General features: G+C 42.5%; 1 protein-coding gene across 7 annotated transcripts in view; it reads left to right on the forward strand.

Moving 5' to 3' along the window:
• JARID2 (jumonji and AT-rich interaction domain containing 2) overlaps positions 1–17977 on the forward strand; it is a 278177-nt gene that overhangs the window by 78443 nt on the left and 181757 nt on the right. The window lies entirely within an intron of this gene.

Genomic DNA, 17977 nt, shown 5'->3' on the forward strand with positions numbered 1-17977 from the left:
GTCTTGACCAGGCTGGAGGCTCACTGCAATCTCCGCCTCCGCCTTCTGGGTTCAAGCAATTCTCCTGTCTCGGCCTCCCAAGTAGCTGGTACTACAGGCGTGCGCCACCACGCCTGGCTAATTTTTGTGTTTTTTTTTTTTTTTTTTTTTTGTAGTTTTGTAGCCTTGCTTTATTTTCCAGGCACGTTGCAAACTCCTGAGTTCAAGTGTGATCCTCCTGCCTTGGCCTCTCACAGTGCTGGGATTGCAAGTGTGAGCCACCACTCCCACCAACTGCTTTTTGAGTTAATATTTGTTTGGAGCAAAGTATGGGTCAGAGGTAGTTTTGTTATTAAAAAAAAAAAAAAAAAAAAAAGAATGTCTTTTGTTGCTGTTGTTTTAAACTCTGAAAGCAATCCCTGCCCTTTGTCAAAGAATTTCAACAGCCCAGAAAGGAATAAAGTAATAAGTTGCACTCGAGCCTGCCTAAATCCCTTGCTGGAGGAGATGCTTTTAGAGTTTTTGTATGTATTCGTATGTATGTATAATTTCATTTTTTTTCTTTAATGAAGACCATACCACAATTTCAAAACTTGATTTTTTTAACTTAATTTAGTCACCACCTTTACTTCCTCTTCAAACGTGGTTTTTCTTCCCATTTTCTTTCTTTATAAACACTTTGATAATCTGTGCCTTGTACCTGAGGGAATTGTGTTATTGTTAATTTTGACTTTTATTTGCAATAAGAACTTTCGAATTGAGACCCAGTATTTGTGGGTACCTGTGTGTGTGCACACACACAACTGAAACAATTTCAGCTTAGCCTCACTCTCCGTGTTATACTGTAATCTATCCTCCTTTTTTCTTCCCCTATTTAATTTAAAAGAAAATTGCTTATCAAGAGACCCAGCATATTGATTTCCTATTAGGGATCAGCAGTCTAGAAGTACATCTTGCACATTCACAGCTTGTCCTGAATTTAGCTGTGGGAATGTCTAAGGGCACTTTGACCAGTCCATACTACATAGAGACCCTTTCTTCATGATGGTGTGGTGTGCAGGAAGGGTGTTCGGGGTGACATGATGTTCTTTTTGTCAACTTGGGACTTTGATTTCACCTCAGAATAAAGAGGACCATAGAAATCTTGCTAAGTCAAGGAAATTCTTGTTTACCACCATAGACTTTGCTCTATCACAGCGGTTCTCAAACTGTCATCTAGGGATCCCTAGATCATAGTCCCTTCCTGGGAGTTTCCAAGGCGAAAAGTAGTACCGTGGTAAAAACCGAGACATTATTGTCTTCATTTTCTCACCAGTGTGCAGTGGGGCTTTCCAGATACTACATGATATGTGATATTGCATCAGATTGAATTGAGTTATGAGAACTGTGTTGACTCCCGTTAAGCCAGATATTAAAGTCATTTGCAGAAGTGGAAAGCAGTGCCACTTTTCTCACAGTTTTTTCAATTTGTAAAATACAATTTTCATAAAAATTTTATTTCTGTTAACATGTAATGATTGTATAATTTTCTAAATGAATTAATGTAAAATTTGTTTTAATTTCTAGTATGGTAAATATCAGTGTGTATATGAAACCCAGGTAAACAGTAGCTTTTTTGAGTCCTGAAAATATGCAGTACACTTCTATGCAGCCTCTCCTAATTGCAGAAGTATCAACTCCTGGTGAATTTTGTTTCATTTACACCTTTACTCCAAGTGAAGCAAATCTCAGACCTTTTTTTGGGGGGTGGAAGGTGGAGACAGGGTGGAGTTCAGTGGTGGTGCCATCGTAGCTCACTGTGACCTCAAACTCCTGGGCTTATGCAATCCTCTTGCCTCAGTCTTCTCACTAGCTGGGACCGCATGTGTGCACCACCATGCCCAGCTAATTTTTATTTTTTGTAGATGGGGTCTCGCTATGTTGCTCAGGCTGTCCTTGAAGTTCTGGCCCCATGCCTTAGCCTTCCAAAGTGCTGAGATTACAGGAGTGAGCCACCACGCCTGGCCTGTCAGTATTAATGTTTTTATTTTCCTTGGAGACAGATTCTGGCTCTATAACCCAGGCTGGAGTGCAGTGGCTCGATCTTGGCTCACTGCGACCTCCACCTCTCAGACTCAGACAGTTCTCATGCCTCAGCCTCCCAAGTAGCTGGAACTACAGGTATGTGCCACTGCACACGGCTAATTTTTGTATTTTTAGTAGAGACATGGTTTCACCATGTTGGCCTTACTGGTCTCAAACTACTGGCCTAAAGTGATCAGCCTGCCTCGGCCTCCGAAAGTTCTGGGATTATAGGCGTGGGCCACCACGTCCAGCACAGTATTAATTTTTAAAAGCTGTGAATTCTATTTAGAGAAAACATACCCGTGATACTGATAACATAATGAGTTAAATGTTCAGATTTCCCCTACTGTCAGTCTCATGTTTTCAAATAAGGTCTATACATTAATACCGGTTGGGTTGATAAAACATGTTTGTTTTTAATCTCTCTCTCCCTTTAATTTGTTGTTCTTGAGGAAATGAGGTCACTTGTTCCAGGTGCCACAGCTTTTGAGAGTGAAGGTGGGTCATTTAATCTGGCAGCAACATTTGGGCCCGACCTGAAACACGGCTGATGGATTTTGCTTTGGGATCTTTTTTCTCCCCTTTTGTCTCTTACTCTGTTAGCCTCCTTCCTCCTTTTCTTTTTTGGGGTTAGTGCTGTTTCTTTTTTAAAAATTTGTTTTTTAAATAGACAAATAAAAATGGTAACTTCTAGGTTCCTTTTTTGTTTTCTTTTTTAAGAGACGGGCTTGCCCTGTCACCCAGGTTGGAGTGCAGTGGCGCTATCATAGCTGGCTGCATAGGCGCCTTTTGACTCGCCTCCACCCCACCCCTGCACATTTTCATATTATAGTCCCTTATCAGTCTCAGGGCATAACTCTGCAATATTTGTAATGTTCAGCTTACTTGGTGAGGCCACGAGGGGGAGATCTGATGATGGCATCTCTGGCAGGTGTAAATGTGAGTGATACTGCATTCAGCTGCCATTCGTTCCATTCTGGAAGTGAGTGTGTGTGTGTGTGTGTGTGCGCGCGCACGCGTGTATCCCTGCATGCTGCCAGTGGGTGGTGGGGAGGAGTAGAGAGGACTAGGAATGAGGGAGGGAGGTCATAAAGGACGCAGGAAGCCTTGGAAAGAAGAGCACGTAGCAATCTCTGGGGTAAAACAGCAGAGCTATAGAAATTTGGTTCTAGGAGAGTCTTTATAAAAAGAATAAATTCAAGAAGCAGATGAATGGGCTTGGTTGTGAACTGGACTGCAATGCGGTCTCTGCCCTCTTTACTTTCACATTCTCATCCTTCAAGACTCAATGTTATGTCTTTTGTGAAGCGTTTTTCATCCCCCACTTAGATGCATTTTCCATGTTGGAGTAGCTCTGGTGTGCACCTTGTTGGTATTTGTCTCTACACACATTATACAGTATCTTGTTTGTTTTCAGAGAACCCCTACCATCCCCAGCCTAGCCACCTTTGATTCATCTTCTTAGTGGATTGCCAGTGAATATTTATTACAGGCCCAGGACATGTCACTGTTCAATAAATATTGGTGCAATGCAAGACTCTCCCCTGTGTGAGAATTCATGAAGGGAACCAGGAGGTGAAGTTTAAGGGTCAGTGGCTTTCAACACTTCTGGAAGGGCTTTCCAGCCTTTCAGCTCCTAAATACCCTTACCTTACAGTGTTCTGAGGTCCGAAGAAGCAAAGATCACCCCCCACAAGGTCACCTGTATGGGATTCAGGTAGCGATAGAGCTTGTGAATAGGATCTCCAAATTCTCCAAAACATAGTAAAGCTACTATTTACTGGGCACCCGCTGTGTACCAGGCACTGGGCAGGATGATATGCTTTACATGTATTACTTGCAATTCCTAATAACACCAGTGCCTGCAGGTTGCTGTTGCAGGTTGCAAGTTACTGTGCTGCCTTATACCTGTAGTTACTTGAAATGCTGAAAATCGAAGGTAATAGAACAACTTATTATCATTTAGTGTTATTGGGAGGGTTAAGTGATTAGATGTATGGTGCTTAGAACATTGCTAAATTTTATTGACTGCTTACTCCTGTTGTTCCAGAAGCAGAATTTGACGTATACAATTGTTTATCTAGGTTGCCCAATGTAATATAGTAAGTATTAAAGCCAGGACCAAAGCCTAGTTTACTCCACACTTCAGAACATCCATACAGTCATAATATGTGTCTGTGGCCTCAAAGTAAGAGATTCAGATGGTCAAGAAACAGCTTCCTCTGTTTAAAATTCACAATGACTTCATTTACACCTGTGCAGCACATGTTAATATGGCATGGGCTGTTGTTGCTGTAGGGAGGATACCTGTCAAGTATGTAGAGTGCAGAGGGCCCTTCCTTAGATGTCTAGCTGCTGAGGCCCAACCTGTGTGGGAATGGGCATGGAGGCACCCACCTTGTTCAAGAAGCCTAAGAACAGTGACCAGCAATAAAAGCCATAAAAGAGATCTTCAAATGTAATAAAAGAGATCTTCAAATGTAGTATCTTAATAATGGGCTTTTTTTCTAGTTCTTCTTTTTCCCTTGGGGCCACATGAGCATCTGTACACCTATTGTAAACCCATTGTCTCAAGGAAGCAGAGTAGGTCAGAAACAGAATTTAGGAACCTAAAGAAACAATCTTTGTTGATGCTTAAATTGAATGAGGCAGAAACAAATGTCTCTTTAAAATATATATATATATATTTTTTTTTTTTGGATTATTTTGGTATCACCCCAAGCCTGTAATTCCCTCCTTAGTCATCATCTTACTATCCCTTGAGACTCTGGCCTGGGATTCTTCTGCTTTGTGGTTGTGATTAATCCTGCAGTGAGTGGGTTGGGGAGGGATGGGCCTGGGGAAGTCAGCTGCTGCTAGCGGCGAGCAGGAGTAGGGTTTATAGGGAGAGTTGACATCCTGCTGGGATCTAACAGAAAAGTTTGATGATTATTGTGCTGAAATAAACTAGCTCACAATTTTGCTGTTTGACTCAGGGCAAGCTCCCTGTAAATCTCAAGGAGTACTGGACTGTATGATGGCCTCTTTTGCTGTCCTTATCCCCATTGGAGAATGCACAGATTAGTTAATGTCTCCCTTTCATGAATGCAGCGTTTATCTTTAATAAGTGGGTTAAACCACATGCGCTCTGTCTAGTCTGTGAAGGTCAGCCAGCCATTCTGATTTTATCTTCCCATTTCTAGACTGCTGACAGAGTTCTTGTGCAAAGTTAGGAATCTTTGGGTTTTAAAATGTTTTCTTCTTTTGCCCATCCATGAAATGCCCTTATTCTTGAGGGGAGGAAAAAGAAGGCCTGAGTCTCTGTTAGGTTGCAAATATTGTCTATTTTTTGGGAACGATCTTTGTAGAATCTGGGCGGTGACTCATGTTGTTTTGTAGTCCTGATGATTTAAAAAACATATCTCATATATTTCTTTACATACAGCTCAGAGCTCAACATTGAAATAGATGTTCAGCAGATTCTTGCCCCCACTTAATTTTAACTGGGTTTCTGGGTTTCTACTGTGATTAAACTTGACATTCATTTAAGGAATGAGTTGTGATGTTCTCTGGTCATGACCTAAGGAAAAGGATATATATATATGCTCTAGGAGTGAATTCTGGTGAGAACGTTTGTATTCTTTCCTTTCCTCTTTGATTTCACAAGTCTGGCTGTAACTTTAAAAGAAACTATAGGGGCTGTTCCCCAGGTTATTCACAAAACGAGCCTTTGTCTGCTTTTTCATTCACCATCTGGTTACAAAGCTAAATTGGAATCGTGCTTGTTTTAATTATTTTCTACTTGTGTGGCCAGGAGGTTATTTGGTCTGGTGAGGTTACATTATAAACCCGCGCACTCATTAATACCATCGAATCCACATCCTGCACCAGCATTGGAATGGTTAAGTTGATCCACTTGTGTGGCCAGAGTTTGATGCAACACAGTGGTCACGACCACATTACCGGAGGAAGTATGGTGTGTGGGTTTTGCCCTCTTCTTTTTTCATTTTTTCTTCTAATAATGTTAATTGTTTCAGTGTATTTTTTCTTCCAGCAGAAATATGACTTAGGTTGGCAATCTTAGATTAGTGCCTGGTGTTTATTAAAAGGACAATATATTTCAAAAATCAGTTCTAATATATTAAAAGCATAGAGTGTAAATTAGGAAATCAGTCAAAACATTTAACATTTTGAACACTTCACAGAATGAGTAATGGAAATAGTGTAGCCAGAAACTTCTCTGTGCGGTCATTATTCTTGGTGAATCAGCCAAAAGATGCAATCATTGCTAAGAGGTATTGTTTAATACTGGGAAAGTCACATCAAAAGCTTTCTCAAAAAATATATATTTGAAGTCCTCCTTCCATTCTTCACTTTCCTGCCTTGGGAGACAGAATACTTCCAAGTAGTCAGTGTTTTTAAAAGGTGACTTTTTTCAGGTTCTGGGAAAGAGTGTTATGTGTTGTAATTAAGTAATTGTTTCCTAAGATAGTCCTTAAGTACAAGGACATCTCACTAGACTTCATTGTCTTGTGAAAGGAGCCGTTGTTCAGGAATTAACTACTCATTTAATAAATTAAAAAGGCTGGATGTGATAGCTCACACCTGCAATCCTAGCAGTTTGGGAGGCTGAGGCAGTTTGATCAGTTGAGCCCAGGAGACTAGCCTGGGCGATATGGCAAAATCCTGTCTCTACAAAAAAATACAAAAATTAGACGGGCGTGGTGGCACACACCTCTAATCCCAACTAGTTGGGTGTCTGAGGTAGGTGGATTGCTTGAGCCTAGGAGGTCAAGGCTATAATGAGTCATGATTGCACCACTGCACTCCAGCCTGGGTGGCAGAGAGAGATCCTGCCTCAAAAAAAAAAAAAAAAAAAAAAGGAAAATAAACAAATAAACATTAAAAAAAAAAAAAAAAAGCAAAACAAACCTGTAGGCCAGGAGTGGTGAAGGAAAACAGAAAGAATGCCCTTAGAAGTATAATACTGGAGACTGTCTTTTTGAGCAGCACTTTAAGAAATACGCCAGACTGAATGGGGAATTCATGACATTTTGCATTTGTCAGAACCTGTAGAATGTAGAACACAAAGAGTAAGTGAATCCTAATGTAAGCTGTGACTTCAATTAATAGTACGATGGGGGTGCTGGGTGCAGTGGCTCACGTCTGTAATCCCAGCACTTTGGGAGGCTGAGGCGGGCAGATCACCTGAGGTCGGGAGTTCGAGATCAGCCTGACCAACATGGAGAAACCCCGACTCTACAAAAGTTAGCCGGATATGTTGGTGGGAGAATCGCTTGAACCCAGGAGGCGGAGGTTGCAGTGAGCCGAGATTGTGCCATTGCACTCCAGCCTGGGCAACAAGAGTGAAACTCCATCTCATAAAAAGTACAGTGGGACCCCCTTTCTGCAGTTTCGCTTTCCGTGGTTTCTTAAAATCAACAGGTGTCTGAAAATATTAAATAGAAAATTCTAATTCATAAGTTAAAATAAAAAATCCTAGACTTAATGTCCTTACTTCTGGACTGTATTGTTCTGTTTGATATTTGGGAGCACACCTGCTAAGCCAGTCCATTAGAACTGCATGCTTGATGCAGGAACTGAGGCCCTCAGAAAGGCTGCTTGAAAATAGTCGCAGTGCCAAGCTCGAAACCAGTTGCTCTTTGCCATATGTCAGAGTGAGGAAGGAAGGATGGGGGGATTAGAATATGCTAGGAAAAAATTCCGACAAAGAATCAGAATTTTATGCAGAAACAACTATTGATAATTTGTTAATATTTACAGGGCATGTCAGATGGTTCTGTGAGAAAAACCAAATTAGCAAGCTACCTCAGGAATTTAATTTTTAGATGTATCTGAATATTAACTGGAGCTCAAACATGCCACACAATTCTTTTAGTAATGAATTAGAATATATCATGTAATAGTGTTACCATCCAAGACTCGCAGTGTTAACACCAAATCTTAATTTTCATTTCATTAACCTGGCAGGTATTTGAAAGCAGCATTGTATCAAAACAGCTTTATTATGTAGAAGGAGCAATATTTAATAGCTCTGTTCCAAATTACTCCTAACTTCCCTGTATTTCTGAAGGAATATTTATTATAGTGACAAAAGCCTGTACAGCAGCTCCAGGAGAAGAGACCACAGTGTTTAGAAAAAGAAATTGGCTTGCAGCTGTGGTGGGCGCTACTTGTGTAAGTCCAGCTGTCCCCCTTGAGCTCCTGCCAGTCTGATAGGCCTTCTAAGTTGTTGCAAGACCTGAAAAGTTCACTTGTCTAGATCCTACAGAGCTGGAAAGAGAACAATTTTTTTGTGTGTGGGTTTGTCCTAAGAAATAATCCAAAATAGTTTTCAGTACATACATTCGTTGTCTGTCTACTCTTTGTTTCTTAAGGTTCTTCCTGTATTCTGTTATTTTTAAAAACAATAACAGCTTTATAGAAGTGTAATCCTCACACCATAAAATTTACCCTTTCTTTTTTCTTTTTTTTTTGAGTCGGAGTCGCCCAGGCTGGAGTGCAGTGGTGCCATCTCTGCTCACTGCAAGCTCCGCCTCGCGGGTTCACGCCATTCTCCTGCCTCAGCCTCCCGAGTGGCTGGGTCTACAGGCGCCTGCCACCACGCCCGACTAATTTTTTTGTATTTTTAGTAGAGACGGTGTTTCACCGTGTTAGCCAGGATGGTCTCGATCTCCTGACCTCGTGATCCACCCGCCTCGGCCTCCCAAAGTGCTGGGATTGCAGGCATGAGCCACCGCGCCCGGCAAATTTACCCTTTTAAAGTATATACAACTCAGTGTTTTTTAGTATACTCACAGTTAGGGAAGCCATTACCACTATGTAATTGTGGACTATTTTCATCAATCCGAAAGGAAATCTTGTACTGATCAGCAGTTATTATTTCTTCCCAGGCTCTAGCAACCACTAATGTCCTTTCTGTCACTGGATATTCCTATTTTGGCCACTTCATATAAATGGAATCATATGCTATATGCCCATACGTGTATGTCGTTTTTCACTTTAGTATTATGTTTCTCCATGTTCCGTGAATCAGTACTTCATTTCTAATCTCCCCCTTTTTCAGTTTTTAAAATGGTGGTTAAATACACATAACACCAAATTTATCATTTTAACCATTTTTTGTGTGTACAATTCGGTGGCATTGACAACATTTGCGGTGTTGTGCAACCGTCACCACTGTCCATTTCCAGAATGTATTCCTTATTATTGCTGAAAAAAATTACATTGTATGAACATTCTGCATCTTATTTATCTAAGCATCATATATTCTAGCTATTTGAGTGCCAGATTGGTTCAGTAATACATGGGTGAAAGAGAATAGCGTTATGCATGATCGGAAATGAAATTCAAAGTTGGTGCCATAACATACAAACTACCAGGGAGTCTTGGGGCCAGGGAAACCTAAAGGTAATCTTTTCAAAGGAGCCACCTATCAGGATGTTCTGGAGAATAGAAGGGTGCTCCCCCCCACCCCGAGACTGTTTTGGATGAACGCACAAAATATATTTAGTGGGCAAATCTTTAAAATATGTCATCTTAGTGTGTGGAAGTCCATAACCCCAAAGGAGGGCTTGCTCAGTACATGCAGAGGTGTTCCCAGAGCATGTATAAGTCTGTACGGTTGTGCAAACAGGAATTGATCTGACAGCGTGAAGACACGGCAGCCTTCTCTAATTAAAGCCTCTTGATGACATTAAACTGTGTTGCTTAATTACAATAAATCATACATTAACAGATCATGTCTCCGAAGAAGCATTGTCAGTGTGCTGCATAATGGAATAAAATTTGACCTTGTAATCACAGGGGTTCCTATGGAGCAGTGGCTTATGTCACCAATAGGAACATGAGCCCTAGAGTTACTTTGGCAGAAGTCAGATCTTAGAATGCTTCCTTATAATTGTTTCTATAAAGATGTTTTTTCTATATGTTTTATCTATATTTTAACGTGAGGATGCTTTTTATATACCTTGAAGGGAGTAAGGTTTTCCATTCATTCCCTGCCACTACTTTTCTGATCATCCCCTCTTCATTTCAAGCGAGTCTGGATTTGGTGTAATTTTTACAGCAGTTTTTGCACACTCCTTTTACCATGTGATTGCTCCTTTTGCTGTTTTCCATTGCGCTTTGGGGTACCAGCTTTCTGACTGACAGATGGGCCAAGTCAGGTACAGGCTGTTGTTACCAAAGGGCATCTTCCATCATGTTCTGTTTGTTTCTTCAATACTGTAATATTTGAGAGAGTGTACAAGTCTAGATACAGAAGGCCTTTTGAAATTCGACACAAAGTCACAATGAAACATGGGGTGCTGTGGGCCTGGGGAGATTGTAGTTGCTGTTCAAAACTGACTACTACTGCCATTGAAAGAACTGGAATATAACTGCATATCGTACCACCTAGGCTCATGAATATTGCTATTTTCATTGGTTTAATTTTCAAAAATTAGTGGTATTAAACCAGTGGGGTATATGTAATTTCTTCATGATGCAGATTATTAAACACTTACCAGCCTTTTTTTCTCTCTTGATTTTATAAATGGTAATTGGAAGTCCATAGATCTTAGGTTTGTGGAACTGGAATTGGCCCCCAGGGGATATTCAGTCCACACCCCTCTTTTTTTTTTTTTCCTTCTTCTTCTTCTTTCCAGAGGCAGTCTTGCTCCTTCACCCAGGCTGGAGTACAGTGGCTCGATTTCGGCTCACTGCAACCTCCGCCTCGTGGCTTCAAGTGATTCTCATGCCTCAGCCTCCCAAGTAGCTGGGATTACAGGCATGTGCCACCACACCTGGCTAATTTTTGTATTTTTAGTAGAGACAGGGTTTCACCATGTTGGCCAGGCTGGTCTTGAACTCCAGGCCTCAAGCGATCTGCCCAGTTCGGCCACCCAAAGGGCTGGGATTGCAGGTGTGAGCCAGGCCCACACCCCTCATTTTTCACTTGATCGTGTTAGGTATGTCAGAGTCACCTTGCTTCTGGCAGGTCAGGCTCCTATATAGTGCTGTTTAGAACTTCACGTTTGACAGGTTTGACTGTTTTAGAAGTTCTCTGCTCTTCCTTCACATCTGGGATGCCATCATTCATTCTCTGTTCTCTTCTGTGTGAACATGGTCTTGTTGCAGTTCCCCTTTCTCTGCCTGCCTGTCCACATTGAGGTGTCCCTGGGGGTGTCTTTTCTCCTAGTGTCCACTGTCCACACTGCAGGAGTGTGCTGGAGACTCCCAGATTTTCTGTCTGTGCCCCTCAAGCCTTAAGCATTCCTATGTGCTGTGCAGTGTTTCTGTGGGCCAACAGCTGGAGCAGGCTCTGTATCTCCTCCTCTAGAGCATGGCCCGTTTGGCATGATGGCTCACCCCTATAATCCCAGCACTTTGGGAGTCTGAGGGGCATGGATTGCTTGAGCCCAGGAATTTGAGACCAACCTGGGCAAAATCCCATCTCTATACACAACACACAAAAAAATAGCCAGAGGTGGTGGTGTGTACCCGTGGTCCCAGCTACTCCAGAGGCTAAGGTGGAGGGATTGCTTGAGCTGAGGATTGGAGGTTGCAGTGAGCTGAGATTGTGCCACTGCACTCCAGTCTGGGTGACAGAGACCCTGTCTCCAAGGGTAAGGGAATGAATGAATGAATGAAGGAATAAATAAATAAATAAATAAAGGCATGGCCCCTTTATCATCCCAGAAGAGAGATGATTCCGGTGAGTGCCATGGAGATCAGTGGCTGCCTTTTCCTGAAACTGAAAAACAGGTGGGGAGTCTGAGGGAGGAAAGAAAAAGTATATCAAGCCTAACTAATTTATTTTTGTGTTTTACAACACTGGTGGTTCAGTAATATTTCGCTGTTGTGAAGATTTCGGTATATTGTTGTTGAAAATAGGAACCTAAGATTAAATGCTTGTGGCTTTTCCTGTTTTGGAATGAACTACTTTGGTGAAACTCAAAAAATAATGTTTGCTAACTTATAGTTAGAGCTGGAGTATACATTTTAATTCTGCATTTAAGACAATATTTGTAAATGCCTGTGTACAATGACATATAATAAGGGTCTTGTAGGGAAACCATTTTGTCTGGGGAAATAATGTTCCCCAGTGTTGAACACTACTGTCTGGAGCTTGTTAAAAACATACCCCCTTCAGTGTTCTAATTTAGCATTGGCTTACTAGTAAAATTCAGGATTCTTTTTTTTTAAAATAGATTTGGGAGTATACAGTTCTGTACGTTTCATGTTATTTTTACATTTGTTTTTAAAAATTAAGAGATGAGGTCTCACCATGCTGCCCAGGCTGGTCTCCAACTGGGCTCAAGCGATCCTCCCACCTTGGCCGCCCAAGGTGCTGGGATTACCTGTGGGAGCCACTGTATTTTTTCACTCTCTTACTGTAATTCTGTTGCAGTCAGGATTGGAGACTTAGTGATCTGGTTAGCAAGTTCTCTCGCCAGAGAAGAGTTAACTTATTTTTAGTATTCAGAGTGTGGTTCAGTAAGTCACACGTAAAAATCAACTTGTTATTTGTAATCACTCCACTTAAATGTATAATGGGAAAGGTCCCATTGTCCCCCTCACAGGGTGAGTGTAAACGAATGCGGCCTGCCTCTCTTCCAAAACCCTGCCATCTCTTTCCTGCAGCTGAGAGGCTCTGCTTCCCTTCATGCAGTTTTAAACCACCCAAACTGCCGATCAAAACCCCCAGACTTTGTCTCTTCTCTCTCTTACATGAGAGAGGTTTGAATGGCTCTTATCTCTTTCCTTACAATGTTAAGAGTTTTCCTCTAGGCATTAGCAATATTACTAAGTAAAATGAGCATTAGGCTCAGCTGCCAAAGGTGCACATCAGACCAGATGTTTCTAGAGGTGCCATGTATGTGTCTGCACAGCTCGACAGCTGCAGGCACTCATGGCTCAGGGCACCTCCTGTTATCCTTTCCTCTCCCAGCTTGGGTGGCTATGCATGCCTGCAGCAGGCAAGGTCTGAGCCCAACAGCCATGATGGGGGAGGTGGGTGGTAGAAAGCCCTGATGGTAGCTGAGACCCTACAGGGCCAATGGATGGGCACTGCTCATCTGCCACACCAATGGAACCCCTGTCCGAGGAATTCAACCTGGTCTGAACTGGGAAAAGATGTAAGGATTAGGGGGGGTCCACTTGCACTAAGCAAGGGGCTTTCTCCCCCCACCCCCCTGAATTTTCCACTTTTTGCCTCTTAAACTGTTTCTCTGTTTTTTTCCTTTTCTGAGTGAGAGGGGCCCCCCTCCCAACTCTGTTTCTGATAGGGAAGTTCTGATAGGAACGGCCCCTGCTGGCTGAGAACTGCAGATTTGAGAGGGCGCATTTGAGACACTACACAGATACAAACAGCCTCTAAAATGCTTTTTCAGTCCCAAACTTGATTCCAAGCTTCAGGCAGAGGCCCTAGAAAGAAAAACCATGTCTGAGGGTTCCGAGGCCAGGCAACAGGCACAATGTAAATAGGAAGGACCAAGTCCTGCCAACCAAACCCTCCACCTCACGGAAGGATGCCATGCTTCATGGTGTAAACAGGCCCAGGGAACTCAGTTTGCCAACAGCAGGGAGAAATGGAGGCGTAGGTGAGGGCAGTTAATTCCTATTCTCCAGGTTTTCTTTGCTTCATGGGTATGTACTGCAGTGGTACCTATGGCTGGATAAGAAGTGGAGAGTGAAAGGAGGCCGCTTGCTTTCTCTCTCTGTCACATTCCGAGTTTTCGCTGAAAGAAGGAAGGGAATGAGGGACGCCTCTATTCCCTGTCTTTCAGAATGGGCAACCAGTTCTCTTCACTACCCCCAGCTTATACTCCTCTGGAGTGTGTCCTAAACCATTGGGCCTGCATTGACTCTCAGAATCTGAAGGATTCTGCACAAAGGTTTGGCCAACCTCTGCACAAAGGTTTGGCCAAATTACGATTTGCAGAAAGGACTGGCTTGGCCTCGGAAAGAAACCATTTATTTGATACCATTTGGCAAATCTGTAGACTTGAGGACAGATGGTCTGAGGCCCCATATGTGCAGGCTTTGTATACCTTGCAAGGCAATCCAGACCTTTGCCGACAATATAGGATTGATCCAGCCCTCCTGTTTGCTGTCTCAGGGAAGGCTGCAAGGGGCAAGCCCAGGAAAGTAAAGAGGCACTCCCAGCAGAGGAACCAGCTCCCTCTAGCCCTGCCCTTCTGGTCCACCCCAACCTCCCTATCTAGCTTCAGCCTCTCACTTGCCCCCTCCTAAAAATTCTCGCTCTCAACAAGGCCCAGTCTCACTCTTTCCCTTCCAACAGATGCCCTTTGAATTTGGGCCCAGTAAGGCCCAGTTACCCTTCTCCCCACAGGACTTAAAGCAAATTAAGGGGGATCTTGGCAAGTTTTCAGATGACCCTGATAAGATATATAGAGGCTTTTCAGAATTTCCCTGAAATATTTGAACTCTGCTGGAGAGAGGTTATGTTACTTTTGAATTAAGACCTTGACGAACACTGAGAAGCAGGCTGCTCTGCAAGCAGCAGAGAGATTTGGGGATGAGCTTTACATCACATACTACATTAGGGAAGGGGGCAAACATTATCCAACCGGAAGAACGGTACTAATGGATGATCCTAAATGGGATCCCAGTGACGAGGTGGAAGACTGGAAGCGGAGACACTTTCAGGTGTGCATAATGGAAGGCTTACCTAGAACTAGGACCGGGCCTCTCAATTATACTAAGTTGTCCATGATTGACCAGGGATTTGGTGAAAATCCCACTGCCTCTCTGGAAAGGCTAAGAGAGGCCTTAGTAAAGCACACCTCTCTATCTCCTGATTCAGCTGAGGGACAGCTAATCCTAAAGGATAAATATATTACTCAGGCAGCCCCTGATATCAGGAGGAAGTTGCAAAAACTGGCCCTGGGACCAGAAGGTACATTAGAGGACCTCTGGAAAGTGGCTACCTCAGTCTCTTATAATAGAGAAAGGGAGGCCCGCGAAAGAGAGAAGATGCAGGTATTCCCAGGGTGCACCTGTTAACTGCTAAAGATACGGCAAGAACAGTTCTCTCTCCCACCCCACCCGCCCTGCTTTTTTTTGTTTTTTTGAAGAGAAAGAGTTTCACTCTTGTTACCGAGGCTGGAGTGCAATGGTGCGATCTCGGCTCACTGCAACCTCTGCCTCCTGGGTTCAAGCGATTCTCCTGCCTCAGCCTCCTGAGTGGCTGGGATTACAGGCATGTGCCTCCACACCCGGATAATTTTCTATTTTTAGTAGAGACAGAGTTTCACCATGTTGGTCAGGCTGGTCTCGAACTCCCAACCTCAGGTGATCTGCCCACATCGGCCACCCAAAGTGCTGGGATTACAGGCGTGAGCCACCGTGCCGGGCCCAGTTATCTCTCTTCTAAAGTTTATCTGCTCCCATACAAGGTTTCATTTCTTTCACCAGGGAGAAAAAACTCGGAGTACAATGTTGCTGTTAGTATATTTCACTTCTTATCTCTATAATCTTTGGCACTAATTTTTTTTTTTTTTTTTTTTTTGAGATGAACTCTTGCTCTACTGCCCAGGCTGCAGTGCAGTGGTGTGATCTTGTCTCACTGCAACCTCTGACTGCTGAGTTCAAGCAATTCTCCCACCTCAGCCTCCTCAGTAGCTGGGATTACAGATGCACACCACCACACCCGACTGACATTTGTATTTTTGTCCACTGCACCCAGCCTCAGATGCCATGTTCTAATGGGCTGTGTCTATAAAGTTATTAAAGAACAAGGGCCAAGTAGTTTGGGGTGCCTGTGAAGTGCTGAGCATGGCGTTTCCAATTTGTGTGCGCCTTCTTTCGTTCTTACTTTACAAATGAAGGAAGCTGATGTCCAGTGAGGTCATACAGCAGGTACAATCATGGGCTGATGTCTGAGCCTAATTCTCAATCTGTGACTTGTGCGACATCATTGTACTTTTGATACTTTGTTATTTGTTGGGTGTGTATTTTACTACCTGGGAGTAGTTATGAACAACCAGTTTGGTGCTAATGAAAAGTAGTTGTGATTCCTTGACTAGATATGCCAACCTTCAAGTTTATAAAGACTACTCTCATCTTGCTTTGGCTGGTCTTTGTAGTGGATGGATATTGGAGAAACTGATGAGGTGATATATATGAAACAATATATTGGGATAGACTTTTATTCATTCATTCCTAGGACTTAGGAGCCCTGCTGGTGTTCTGTACTTGTGCCCCATTTATAGCCATGATGGTAGAGTTCAATTGATGAAGCTGATGCCGTGATCTTTATTTCAATCCTACTTGATCGTTTGCTGGTCAGAAATGTGTCTTGTTCCTCTTTAGTGGGAAAAATGTGAGTGTGAATGTAAGATAGTTTTAGATAACACTCAGTTGGCCTTATGACCTATCTGAAGTCCTGAAGTCAGCTATGGGATTACGATGTTTGCCTCCAAGCTATGTCTTGGGAAGGGATGAGTCTTTCTCTGCATAGTAATTTAAACCTGGTCAAAGGCCTGACCACCTCGAAGCAGGAAGCGGTGCTAATACACTTCCTATATCCAAGGACAGTTATCTCTTCTAAAAAAAAATGAAACAAAAGAGACTGTATTCAAAAGGAAGTATTTTCTTTTATACCCACGCTCTCCTTCCTGCCCATGTGATGTTAGAAAAAGTGTTATTTTCACTGTTAAATAAAAGTTTTTGATGGTTTCTTCTGTGCAGTTTTGAGATGTTTCCTAGTTGATGGAAAAGTATAAAAAAATTCATGCAGAAATAATGCCTGCTGCCCAGCCCATTTTTTCTTGCTTTATGTACCTACTGTTTACATAAATGTTTTTCCCTCCCGTATGTTCTGTTTTACTGTTCCACGTTTGAGTGGAAAATATTTAAAAAGTTTTCTTATGTATACTTAGATTTTACTGGGAAACAGCAAGTGTAAGCTCTAGAAGCAGAGGGGCTTTCAGCTTCTCTGCAACACACAGGAAAGTAGACACAGTTTCTAGGGCAGGCCCCAGCCTCCAGGGTAAGATAGGCATGTGCCAGCAACCTTGCCTACCCGTCATGACCCTGCTGTATTATAGGTACTGAGTCATGCTTCAACAAGGCTTCCCACACTTCATTGACTGGACCTTCTGTTTTGTCATCAGAATAATTTATATTTGTATATAAAATTTCTTGGTGGGGGGTAATACTGTACTCTAGCAGTGACTGAAGAGGTGCCAAATAAGTTTGCCACCTATTGTGGGTTTAGTCTTTATTGTTAGTAAATGGCAAAGAGAAATGGATGAAAGGCAGAGTTTACAGTAGTACGCGCATAAGGGCAAGATGACATAGTATCTGCATTGATAGACTCAATAAATGTTTAAACAAATTAAATGACATAGCTGAATATTATGGGAGGGTGTGTGATACTGATCACGACTCAGAAACTGTAGAAAGAAGAGCGAATATTCTTTAATTATTTCAATCCTATTTAAGTCCTGTTGAGTACAGTTCCATACCCTATTTTGTATTTGATTTACAAGAGCAATATATTTTTATCTTAGAACATTTGGGCTTTCTGCTAAAATAAAAGGGGGGGAGGACAGCATTTGTACCACTCAGTGATAATTATTAACATTTTGTGGTATCCATTTTTCTTTTCTTTTTTTTTCACCAACTTGGGTGAAACATCAAGAAACAAAACAGAAACAATCCCCGGAGCAGCATTGCACAGCTCGGTCTCTCAAAGTCTGGCTTTTAAATAATTTTCTGCATCTTTCTTTGTAATTGGGTGGAGAGTGTTCCACTGGGCAGCTGAGTTGAATCGCCACAATCTCTCCACTTGGCCTCTGTGCAATTTATTGTAAACATCTATTGTCTCCCAGGCAGTATGCAGTGTGATCCCTCTCCCCACCCATTGTGCCCATTTAGCCTCTGGGACTACCCCCTACAAGGGTGGAAACCTGGGGCAGAGCAG

The sequence above is a fragment of the Pongo pygmaeus genome, chromosome 5 (genome assembly GCF_028885625.2).
Source record: "Pongo pygmaeus isolate AG05252 chromosome 5, NHGRI_mPonPyg2-v2.0_pri, whole genome shotgun sequence".
NCBI classification, from domain to species: domain Eukaryota; kingdom Metazoa; phylum Chordata; class Mammalia; order Primates; family Hominidae; genus Pongo; species Pongo pygmaeus.